We start from the raw sequence: 12,812 nt of genomic DNA, 5'->3' as shown, positions 1-12,812 counted from the left end.
CTGGCAGCCTTTGTGAATGCATGAAAATCATCCCTGATTTTGAGACCCTGGCAGAAGATAAAGGCTGAGCATAAGCCCCATGGTCAAAGACCAATAGCCAGAACTGTCATATTGGCCTCAGCAACTTTGAACTCTATCAACACTGTGGGAGGAGGAGGCCATCTTTGTCCCAAGTAGGATCCAAGGTCAAGTAAAGACAGCCCTGTCTCCAATAAGGAGGAAAGGTTGGTTGGGGCCAGCAGCCCTCTCAGGGGTTATAATCACTTTTCTAAATAACTCTGGTGTTTTATCGTTCTTTTCATCATAATCATCATCAATATTTTAGATCACTACCATTTCTAGCATGCTTACTATATACAAAGTACATGATAAGAAATTTACTTGTATTTTTTCTCTTCGTGTATTTTTAAACTCACTCTTAACTAGAGGTAGAATACTCTGGAACCAGACTTCCAAGTTCCAGTCCCACTAGCTAATGGCTTGAACCTCTCTATCCCTTACTTTCCTCACATAAGAGGGGACAATAGCTGTCTGTATCTTGAAGAATTGTCAGGATTGAATAAGATCATCTGTGGAGAGCAAAGGAAACTAGCACAGAGTCAGTACCTATCTAAGTTAGTTCTTCTTACTTCTCCATCTTAAGGATAAAGAAACTAAGGCAGAGCAGGTTAGGAAACTTGCCTGAGGCCACACATTCTGAATCTGTTGACTCATAATATTTCTCAGCTTTGTAGATGCTCACTCTGTTGTCTGTGGAAGAGGAAATACAAAAAGTTGTATTTCAGCCTTTTATATACATTACAAATATGTACCCACCCCAAGATATATTTTGTGTTAACCAACCTACCTCTACTTCAAGTTGCAAAGAGAAGATAAGACAGAGTTAAATAAGATATCTGTCTCTAATTTTTACTGACCTAAGGCAAGTAGATATCTAAAAGGCTGAAATATTGATATCATCCATGTACAAACACTCAGAGAGCATGAAGATTCCTTATCTCACCCTCTACTAAATATCTATTCTCAACATTCCCAGTCACTGGAAAGCAAACTATTAATCCTTCCTCCTATCTCACCACCCTCATCACTCTCTACAAATTGGTACATGAGAGATAGTGAGTGGAGATGGCAATTCACAGAGCAGGAAATGATCTCCACAGGTATTCCTTCTGTAGAAACCTGCCCATTCCTGAAGAGGAAGGACCAGATGAGTCAAGTGTATTTCAAAGTCATCATGGAAACTCTTTTAAAATCTGGATCATTTCAAAATAACCTTTAATAGACTTAGCATTGAATTTTCTTGGACTTGACTCACATCAGAAGCACTTGGATTTTATTCTCCCTCTCATCAAACCTCATGCTGTGGGATTGGTTATTTGCAAGTGGGCATGGCCCCTCTGACTACAGGAAGGCAACAGGACACAAGTGTGAATGCAGATAGTTTTTTTGTTTTGTTTTAAGATTTATTTATTTATTTATATATTTGAGAGAGAGAGAGAGAAAGATAAAGAGGCAGGAAGGGGCAGAGGGCAAGGAAGAGAGAGTCTCAAGCAGATTATATGCTGAGTGCAGAGCCCATCCGGGGAATTGATCTCTTGGCCCTGCATGTCTGAATGCAGACAGTTTTTTGTTTGTTTGTTTGTTTTGTTTTTTAAGATTTATTTATTTATTTGAGAGAGAGAGTGGCAGGGAAGGTCAGAAGGCATAAGAGAGAGAGAGAGAGTCTCAAGCAGACTCCATGCTGAGCGCAGAACCCATTGCTGGGCTCTATCTCATGACCCTGAGATCATGACCTGACCTACAACCAAAAGTTGGAGGTTTAACTGACTATGCTACCCAAGTGCCCTTGAATGCAGACAGCTTTAAATTGAAACATCATTCAATTGTGATGGGTCCCTGGACATAGATGTGAACTCATCTTTGAAAGGTGATACCAGGTAATGTAGACATGGTGGAATGCAGGTGAACTCTTCAGAGTTGGTTAGCAAAAGATTGGTGGGCACATGTCTAGATTTTATGGAAGCTTTTCTTGCAGAAGACAAGGTGTTAGACTAGAGAGTGAAGTGTAAAGTTTCTCTTAATGTTCACATTTTCTGATTCTAAAGGCTAGAGATGGAGAGTGTGTACTGGGGAAAAGACTATGTCTAGGTCCAGGGTTGATAAACATTTTCTGTAAAGGGACATGTAGTTAGGTTTGGAAACCATGTGGTCTCTGTCACAAGCTCTGCCATTATACCAGGAAAGGAGCCAGAGACAAGATATAAATGAATAGTCATGGCTGTGTTCCAATAAAACTCTATTTTCAAAAAGAGGTTGCAGGCTGATTCAGTCTATGGGCACGAGTTGGTCAGCCCCAGTACTAGGTTCTATGCTAGGCACTTTTATACATTATCTCAACTGCTTAGACTGAATGTAAGATATAGTCCAGTTACTCTAACCTAGTTAAGTTACACGAACAAAGGTAAAGAGAGATTTTTCTCATGCATCAAGTGAGGAATAGTAAATAAGGCTGGCCCCAGACTTCCACAAGAGTATCCAACACTAAAAGAAAATAAAGGAGGAATATCATCAGAGTTCTAAAAGAAAGAAATTGTGACTTTTTGTGAACATTTCATGTATGTAAAAAACCATACCAGACTCTCTCACATACAAAATAACTAAAAAAAATACAGACCCATGAGCATTTCTGAAAAAGCTGCAGATAACAAAATTCCACATTGAGGTAAATCAAAATAAAGAACATAAGAATGGACATTCCGTGATCAAGGTACTGGTAGAAAGCATTAAATACCTTTGAATAAGAGAGTCAAAGCCAGATTCCAAGGAACTCTGGTGCATTACATGTACAGAAATTAAAATGAAAACTACAAATGTAGACAATATAAAAACAATACAGCAAACACAGATCAGGAGCTGGGTGAAGGGAGCTGGGAGGAACTGAGAGAGTACCGATGTCTAACAGAGAAATACGTGATGACTCTACCTGCCTAATAGTTTTCATATTCTCCTCTTAGCTTTGAAGGGGTCTTTTAGAAAATTGTTTCTGTGGCAGGTGAAGGAAATAGTTATTTGAAGGTCAACAAACAGTTCCTCTGTTTCATGTCCATTTAAACAAAGCAAAATTACATTTACTTCTTTTAACTTAAAGTAACATCTATAATGTGAGCTCATTTAAAAAAATGTATTTCCATCTATTTCTAGGTCCAAGTTTGCATTTTAAAAAGATATCTTGGGTAACAACAACAAAAAAAAGGTTTGGGTTGTATTATCCTAAATAAAGAATAGAATTTTGGGCTGGAGGAGTTTGAGCTGTTTCTAAATTTCTATATTTTTTCTTACATTTCCATTAATTGAATTCACATCCTGATCAAGTAAAACATTTTTTTAATAAAATGATGGAGTGGTTTTCATGAAGAAAAGAATGAAAAAGAAAAAAGAATCAAACATGTTAGCAGTAGTTAACTTTTGGTGAGGATACAAAAAAATGACTATTTCATTTTGTTCATTTATATATTAAAACAATCAAAGAAACCAACATGAATTTGTAAAAATGTAGGATATGTTGTCAAAAAAGCCATAGAAAGAGCATTTTCTAGGAAAGAATAGTCAACAGTGCCTAATTCTAAAGAGAAGTTAAATAAGATCAAGACAAATATTACCAATAGGAAAGTCACAGTTGACCTTAATGAAACCAATTTCAAGGGAATGATAGAAGCAGAAGCCAGAGAAGTAAGTGAATGTGGAGGGAGTAGGAAGTGAAGAAGTGGAGAGTCTGGGTTTAGGTAACTCTTTCCAAAACTCATTCTTCCTCAAAAACACCTCTTAGGATAGATATTTCCTCTATTCATATGGGGAAATTGAGGTTTATTGTCCTTAACCAAGGTCACATGGTTGGTGGTTTCTGAGCCAGTGTCCCAACCCAGGTCTGTCTGATTCTAAGCCTATTCTCTTTCACTGTACCATGATTTGTGTGAAGTTGTGCTTGAAAGTTTTGTTTGGATGATAAGACTGTCCTGGCCATATCGAATTGGACTAGAGTGGACACCCAGTGGACAGTACCAATTGGACTGAAGTAGACCAAACATGAACCTAAACCTCCTGGGAATTTTTTTTTTTTTTAAAGATTTTATTTATTTATTTGACAGAGAGAAATCACAAGTAGGCAGAGAGGCAGGCAGAGAGAGAGGAGGAAGCAGGCTCCCTGCTGAGCAGAAAGCCCGATGTGGGGCTTGAACCCAGGACCTGGGATCATGACCTGAGCCGAAGGCAGCGGCTTAACCCACTGAGCCACCCAGGCGCCCCCCTCCTGGGAATTTTTATTAGAGCTACAAGATACAGTACTTTTTTCTTTTTAAAGCCTTTGAACTGAGGACAATTAAAATGGGTCAAGGTAACCATATTTGTCCTTGTGCACATAAAGAGGCAGAGAAAGCTGATTACGAGACACAGCTAAATGGAAGAAAGCAGAGATGGAGATGGGGGTGAGGAGAAGTCATGCAGGGAAAGGGAAAGTGCAAGGCCATGTGGTTCTAGAAAGGGAAAGGGACAGAGTGAAGTAGAGAGAAGCTGCTTTGACTCATCTGGCTTGTGTTGGTTCTGCAAAGTCCAGCTGCACTTTTTCGATTGAGCTTGCTATTTCTGTTCCTGCTAACCCACTAGTCTTGACTAGGGCAGGAAGGTAAGAATTTAGTCACGTCTGAGGAAGACTGATGGAAGAGTGAGAGCTGAAGGTTGACTTGACATCTCCATGGCATTGGGCCTGCTACTTACCAATGGATTGTTGGATGGACTGCTTATCTATCAGAGTCTTCCAATTCTACTGAATAAAAAGAAGTCTCCTGAGAAATATAGCCCTGACCTCTCTTCCCAGATAGTTTCTTCTTTCTCTGACTGGGCCAGGAGAAACTCAGAGCATGAAACTTTTACAAAAGAATATAACCGAAAGCATCTATAACCCAAAGGCAGGTTATGAGCTGTTGAAGCCTCCCTTAGTTGCATTGAATCCTCCTTTCTTGAGAGGAACTGGGAGGATTCCCAGCCTGCTGTGGAATGCTTGAGCCATACTTCAGTGCTATTCAGTCTTTGAGGGCTGTGGTGTTCCCAAATTCCCTTACGGCTCCTTAGTGGGGTTTGGAGAATATAAAGTTTCCCATAATTACTAAGTCCCATTCCTTCAGGCAGCAGCTGGAGGAGGAGACCACTTATTCATTTCATTTCTAGTGAAGAGTTCACTTCCTTTATAGTGAAGAATAGTCTTAGAGGGACTCACAATATTCATTCACTCATTGTTCATCATCATCATTCTCCTGCCAAGTCTCATATATGTAATCAATCGGTAAATGGGTGATGATAATAAGATCTTAAGTTTAAATGACTGTAAGTCATTTGGCATTATTCTGATTTAAGGTGATAGCTGTTAAGCCAGCCGTGGGCTTCATAAATTGCTTGACGGGGTTCCACCAGCATCAGTACTTGAAGGTGACCTCCTCACAAGCCATGACTTTTCCGCAGGGGATTGGAGGCACCATCTTCTTTCCAAATGTTTGGAATAGCTTCATTGGTCAGCTCGTTTCTCATAAGGACCCAATGGTTGTGGAGTTTTTCAGTGGAGAATGGATAATTCAATGTAGCAGATAAACTTGGGCTCTCAGATGGAGTGTGACGTAGATGTTCTTCCTTAATGCATTTTACACCCTCAGCTATCACGTGCTGCACATGAGATCATGTCCTCTGACCAAAGAGCATCTTGTGTCCAAGCTGACGTGTGTGACTTGGCTGATACTGACTTCAAGGCTGCGATGCGTTACAAGGTACCTGATGCCACCCCAAGTTGTATCCCCCCCCCATCATGGCTTAGGTTGACAGGATGCAACATAAAAGGTTGTGGCAATGCTGGGGCATGTAGAAAGCAGCGTTACATGTCCTGCCTGCAAAGCAGGGTGTTCTCAGCAGGAGCAAGCACATCACAACAGAAAGCCCTGCTCTCACCCCATCCTGCGTCTGTCTGCAGACTGCGGAAAGCTGGCTTGCTGAGGCTCTCACCACCTTAGAAACTACTGTTCAGATCTAAGTGCGTTTTACCCAATTCTCTCAGCAATTGCTTTCAAGAATCAGCCTGAAGCCAACCTACAGCCACCTCGGGGGAGATAGGAACCTGGAATTGCAGGTCTGTGGTTAGAAATTAGGCATGTGTGAAATCTTGGCATTTGCCTTGACTTTTGAAGGCTGTCATGAGGGCAACTTCCCATATAGCTGCTGCGTGTGTTTGCCAGATCTACATTTCACTCTGAATATGATCAAGTCGGTGGTACCAAAGAGTCTACACAAGACCACCGTTAGCCTAGAAGTCGCCTTTTTGTAAATTAGACAAAGGCACAGCTTTTTCTATGCTCGTTCTGACAATAGCTGCTTCCTCTCCAGAGCACAGCTCCTCCCCCCTTACTCTTAGCCACCCGAAAGGGTCTCTAACCCGTCTCCTCCTTGGTCAGGTCACCCTCGTTTCTTGCCCATTGGCGTTGCCTATGCCTATGCCTATCTCCCTACAGAGCCCACTTCAGAGAAAACTTACATGAAGGGGATGTTTAAAATTCCAAGCTGTTCTAGAACATCTGCACGCTGATGCAGGACCAAAGCACATCAATTAAGTACAACAACAGTGAAGACAATGTTGTGGGTTCTCACCGGATACGAGATGCTGAGTCATGATAATTATATGAGGTGTTGGTCTTTATACATAACGGCTTTCCTAATCATAAAAGTGGTGTTTACTAAAGAAAAATTGAAGTGTACAGAAAGTATAAAGTAAAAAATCAAAATCACCTATAATCCTACCATTTTGACATTATACTATCAATGTTTTGGTATTTTTTCTTCCAATTTTTGTTGTAGGTATACTCATCCATTAAAAAAGCCTCTTGGGATTATGTATATGATACATATTACCAGGTACAATGTATTACACATAATAATTACATGATATAATATTACATTACTGCAAATATATAACATATATAACATTATTCCATATAAATATAGTATATATAATTTGTACCCTTCCTTTTTCCCACTTATTATAATATTACTAACATTTCCCCATGATTTATTTTGGATAACTTACTAGCATGGGAATTACTAAGTCAGAGGGGCATTTGTAAATCACGCAATGTATATGTACGGTCACATCACGAGGATGTTATGTGGGTGTGAAATCTTAGCAAGCTCACAGGCCAAGGAAGAACAGTCCATCGTCTTTCCCTGAGAGGGACCCAGGTTCATTACGAGAACTTATCTACAGGAGCTGGAGGCTGAGGGTACTCCTTCCACTTCATTCACCAAGTCACTGGAACAGTATATATGTCCACCCCCAAGCCTCGCTTTCTACCTCTATGAAAGGAATTTAGAAATTGCCTTCAGGATTCCTGAGGTCTTCTTGGGAGGATCACAAGACAGCCAGGCTGGGTTCCTAGACTTCCCGACACATACTGCTCACCATTCCTGGCTCTTCTTAGAAGTATGTTTTTGCATATGTTCGGTTCTTCTGGAGACTGGGGAAGGGGTTCTCTGGCGAGTAGAGGGTTGGGAGCAGAAGTGAAAGATGACAGAGGGAAAATGTTACCGAAGCCTCATGCTCGGCTCCATTTCCTAGGTTCTTCCTTAATTCCCAAAGATTTTTCTCAGGAGACATTGGGAATAAAATGTAACTTAGTCCTTGAAACCTATCCAATGCAGTAGCCACCAGCCACACACTGGCTATTTAAATTTAAATGAATTAAGGGGTGTCTGGGTGACTTGGTCCATTAAGCATCTGCCTTTGACTCAGGTCATGATCCCAGGGACTTGGGATCAAGCCCTGCATCGGGCTCCCTGCTCGGCAGGGAGCCTGCTTCTCCCTCTCCCTCTGCCTGCTGCTTGTTCTGTCTGTCAAATGAATAAATAAAAATCTTTTAAAAATTTTTAAATGAATTAAATAAAATATAACTAAAAATTTTGTTCCTCCATCTCACTAGTCATATTTGGAGTGCTTAGTAGCAACATGTGTCTATACAGATTATTTCCATCATCTCAGAAATTTCTGTGGATAGTGCTGCTCTAAACTATTCCTAGCTAGAGTAGAGTAAGTGCATACCCCTGGGATTCTAGAGCCTTCCCCAGAGCTTCATCAGGGAAGACATTTCTCTGAAGACTCTTGTTTTCTTTGAAAAGCTCGTATGAATTTTTCCTTTCTAAAATATAAGGCATATATGTTTGCTTTAATGTAAAAACATGATTTTATATACTGAACACTGAATAAAAAGGACAAACCAAAAAGGTGCCAGATTTTCCCTGTGCTTTTTCACATCACAGTTGGAGGAACAAGCCCGTGGGGCATGGAGGGTATTGCTCTCTGCTGCCTGTCACCAGGGCGAAACTCTCACAGAATTTCTCCCACACACCCAGGGAGAGACACATGTGGTCCCTGAGCAACAGCACGTACTGAGCACCTACTGTGTTGGGTATCATGGCAGGCAATGGAAATATAAAGCAGATAGTCATGAATTTCTAGAATCCTAAGATTAGAATCAACCTTCAACCTTCAAAGCATATACAATCCACACCTTAGTGTGGCTTAGTGGCTTCACTTATAATCTGTGGTCTGATCCTCCTTTCAGCACATGGGATTGGAATTGTCTGTTGATGATTTGGCCTGTATTTTTTTTTTTCCCCTGAAGGAGTGCTTTCATTTAGCGAAGGCTGCTTAATGATTTTCAACAAGGAAGATGTCCAGAATGAGATGAAGAAAAATGGAAATTTGTACAGTGCATGGAGCGGGGTTTGGGTTGAGATTTATGGTCTGTTTGCTATTCTCAAGGCTTCCAGGGAATTAGATCAAATGTCTGGGTTGTTTCCTGCTCTAGAACCTAAAATGTCAAAATGTGTGCTCATTTCAGTTCCTCATTCTGTAGCTGAGGCTTTATTTCTTCCCTGGGCTCAGGAGAGATGGAAACAGCGAATCCCTATCCTATGGGTAGATCTCTATCCAAAATGTTGAAAATGTTGAAATCTCTATTAATGTCTTCTGCAGATTTATGGCCCAGACTAAATCTCTGCTCTTCTCACCTTCCCCATAGGTACTGTTTTCCAACTCAATCACTCTTGTTTGTTTCTGGAACGTCTCCAACTTCTCCATGCCCATTCTAAGGTAAATGGGATGACAAAATTAGGTCTTAACCAGTGCTCCAGGGTTGGATTCCATCAAAACGGCACCAAGACCAATTTCAATTCCAATTTCTACCGGCCCATTGGTTTTTCTCTAACCTGGGGCCTAACACCTGTTGTGTGTATGTTTGTGCGTGTGTGTTCCTTTGTTTTGTTTTGTTTTGGTTAACCCAGATCAGACCCCACTGTTCAGATTCTCTCAACATTCAACTGTTGCAGATGTATCATATATTGGAGTTGTTGTTGCAAATATTTGTTTCAATTAATTAGCAATGGCCTTATGATGAAGCCTGCCTGCATTTTTCTATTGTAACCATGTGGTAGCTCTAGCCCCCGGGCCACGCAGAGCCCAGCAACAATCCCTAATGATCCTCTTAATTACACAGTTGGGGTAACCATTCTGTCTAAAAAATCTGCTTTGTAATTACAAAATCACCAGCCCAGCCAGGCGTGTTGACCCATCAATCGCTTGCATTCCACTGTGTCCTTAAAATGTGTGCTGTCTTCTCTCCAAATCACGGGGAAGCTTCAGAAACTGGGGGGCGCAGAGTGCAGCTGCTCCTATAATAAGTGTCTCTGCCCCAGGGCTCTCCACGGCTGGGCTTCTTCCTTTACCTCCTGCCATCTTTTCCTCTACCAACGCCTCAAATCCACGAAGGAATTCATTTCTTCTTTCATATCCATCTGCAAAAGGCTAGTTGCCATCATTTAGCCTAAGCCTGCAAAAGCTCACGTTGGCCCCCTAGGTTGACTGGCTTGGTTCCTTGGATGCAAAAGATGTTGTGAAAATTGCTACTTAACTGGCTCCCACTTACAAACCGGGCTTGTATCGTCAGCTCCCAGATCAGTATGTGTCCCTCTGTTATTGTGTGTATTGCATTGAATTGGGACGACCTGTGGACATGCGAGTTTCCTCCATGTAAAAGGAGCTCTGAGATGCTAGTATCCAGCACAGTGACTGGCCCATAGCACGGGCTTGGTGCATCTTTGTAGTTAAGTGTTGGCAATGAAAAAGCTGGCAAGTTCTTAAATTCTCTGCTGTGTCACATCTTTTCATTTTGAAGGCTCCCGCTGGTAAATTCATCCTGACTGCAATATACATGAGGAAATTTTGGGACCTGGGTAATATAGGTGCATCTTGGGTGGCTGGTTAGTGGAGTTCCTTTCTGACATCCAAGGAACCAAGGAAGTACTGTTTGGCTGTGTGATAAGAATTCCTAATGTCCTGGGTATTCTCCACATGCTCTTCCCTTATTTCACCCAGGCAATCATAGTCTGTCCTTAGACTGTGGAAATATCAGAGCTCCAGTTATCCTATGGGAACTGGTGGCACCTAGTGGATCTGTGTCCCGGTCACCACCTCTCCTTATGGAAACCCTGCCTTCTGGAGCAGTGCAAAGTGGCTAGATGTTTGTGCTCATGATGTAAGTGACATGATTTGAAAGAAAAGGGAAGTTTTGGAACAACAGGAATGCTCCTTCCATGCTGGTGGGAATACAAAAGGGTATAGTCACTCTAGAAGACAGTTGGGCAGTTTCCTGAAAAGCTAAACAGTCTTTCCATATGACCCAGGAATCATGCTCCTAGGTATTTGTCGAATTAATTGAAAAGTTATGTTCATGAAAACCTACACACAAGCGTTTATAGCACCTTTTCTTAAGAAAAATTATTTTTAAGTAATCTTTTTTTTTTAAGATTTTTTATTTATTAATTTGACAGACTGAGATCACAAGTAGGCAAAGAAGCAGGCAGAGAGAGGAAGGGAAACAGGCTCCCCGCCAAGCAGAGAGCCTGATGCGGGGCTCGATCCCAGGACCTTGGGATCATGACCTGAGCTGAAGGCAGAGGCTTTACCCCACTGAGCCACCCAGGTGCCCCAATTTTTAAGTAATCTTTACACCCAACATGGGGCTCCAACTTACAACCCTGAGATCAAGGGGCTGCATGCTTTACCAACTCAACCAACCAGGCACCCCTGTTTATGACAATTTTATTCATTATCAGTAGATGTTGAAAGGAACTGAGATGTCCTTCAATAGGTGGATGGATAAACAAACTGTGGTACACCCCTACCATGGTATATTATTTGGTGATAAAAAGAAATCAGCTATTAAGCCGCAGAAATACATGAAGAAACTTTAAAGCTCCTTAGTGAAAGAAGCCAATCTAAAAGGCCCCATATTATATGATTTCAATCATAGGACATTCTGGAAAAGGCAAAACTATATAGCTAGTAAAATGATCCATGGTTTCTAGGGCTTCACTTGGAGGAAGAGAAGGGTGAATGGAGGAAGGACAGGGGATTTTTTTTAAGGCTGTGACATTATTCTGCATGATACTGTAATAGATACATGACATTACACACTTCTCAAGACCCAAAGAACTTTACAACACAAGGAGTAAATCTTACTGTATGTAAACTTAAACAATTATTTAGGGGGTTGAACGGTCACAGGAAGGAATGCAGACTGTGCTAAGACAATCTAAATGTATGAAACATTCTCCCTGAAGGGGACAGGGGAGAAGACGCTGACTTAAGTAATTCTGGAAATCAGTCAAATCTGTAAGACTGAAGATGAAAGACACTGCACACCAGCACTGTGCTTAGCAAGTTGTTAGCCCCAGGGTTGTAGACTAACAGTTCTGATACTGCTACTTGTATATATTGGAAATGAACATTCACGTGTACTAAAATTAGGTAAATGAATGGCAAATGGTACAAATGAGGTTTCTCACTGATGGGTGGAAATTTACAGATCAACCAGGGGAGAAATCTAGAATGACCCATGTGGTAATGGATCAGGGTTGGAGACATCAGTATGAATTCATAGCCTAGTATAGATATAGAAGCCTACATGCGGAAATGTATACTTTTGTATTTGTGCATGTGTGTATACATGGGCATATGTGTATATGTGTACACGCATGTATATATACGTGTGTATATACACACATGCATACATGTATGTATACACACATGCATACAGGTATGTGTACACACACACATATTTTTGTTCTGTTAGCTGAGAGAGTCTAAGAGAAACAACATCCCAGTAGCAACAAGCACACTTAACACCTAGACTTTGGTTTCTAACATCACTCTTCAATGAAAGGAACCAGGGCCCCTTGAAGAAATGGCAGATTTTAGAACTAGGACTAATGTGACAAAATAAGAAATACATATTTGGTCTCTCTTCCCAATTCCAGGCAGAGAACTAAAACCCTTGGAACTTCCTGAGTGATGGAGTGAGAGGCACAACTTCTGTTCTTCACAATAAGCCCCTTTAAACTGTACCTGAGTTTATGCTAATGAGGTGACTCTTGGAGGATGGGGGGCTGGTTGCCAGAGGAACCAATCACGTGATTAGAGAGTTGGAACTTTCAGCCCTACCTCTACTTTCAGAGAAGGGAATAGGACAAGAGATTGAATTAATCACCAGTGGCAGCAATGTAATCAGTTATGCTTATGTAATGGAATCTTTATAAAAACCCTGAACAAGGTGTTCAGAGAGAGTCTGGGTTGTTGAATATACCCAAAGTGCTAAGGGGACAACATGTCCCGAGAAGGCATGGAAGCTCCACACACCTTCTTCCTTCCTTGCCCTATATCTCTTCTA

At 41.2% G+C, this 12,812-nt stretch overlaps 1 long non-coding RNA gene across 1 annotated transcript in view; it reads right to left on the bottom strand.

Moving 5' to 3' along the window:
• Positions 1 to 680: 680 nt before the first annotated feature.
• The window catches only part of LOC125080371 (uncharacterized), a 40,447-nt gene continuing 28,315 nt past the window's right edge, over positions 681 to 12,812 (bottom strand). The window contains exon 3 of the long non-coding RNA XR_007121346.1: positions 681 to 743. This is a non-coding gene — a long non-coding RNA (uncharacterized LOC125080371). The remainder of the gene's footprint in view (positions 744 to 12,812) is intronic.

This window comes from Lutra lutra, chromosome 11, assembly GCF_902655055.1.
Source record: "Lutra lutra chromosome 11, mLutLut1.2, whole genome shotgun sequence".
Lineage (NCBI taxonomy): Eukaryota > Metazoa > Chordata > Mammalia > Carnivora > Mustelidae > Lutra > Lutra lutra.
Note: the sequence above shows the minus strand (reverse complement) of the source record. Positions and strands in the feature narration are given on the sequence as shown.